Below are 255 nucleotides of genomic sequence, written 5' to 3'. Positions count from 1 at the left end.
ACCCAGGAGGCGGAGGTTACGGTGAGCCGAGATCGCGCCATTGCACTCCAGCCTGGGTAACATGAGTGAAACTCCGTCTCAAAAAAAAAAAAAAAAAAAAAAAAGGGGGGGGAGGGGATAAATTTGCTGGGTCTTTTGTAACCTGTCCTACATACAACTCACTTGAAGACTATATCCTCATCACATTTCCCTAATTAGGAAAGATGGGAGGCATGGGCCCATCTTTTTTTTTATTTTTATTTTTTATTTATATTT

The sequence above is a fragment of the Cebus imitator genome, unplaced genomic scaffold, assembly GCF_001604975.1.
Source record: "Cebus imitator isolate Cc_AM_T3 unplaced genomic scaffold, Cebus_imitator-1.0 Scaffold92, whole genome shotgun sequence".
Lineage (NCBI taxonomy): Eukaryota > Metazoa > Chordata > Mammalia > Primates > Cebidae > Cebus > Cebus imitator.
Note: the sequence above shows the minus strand (reverse complement) of the source record.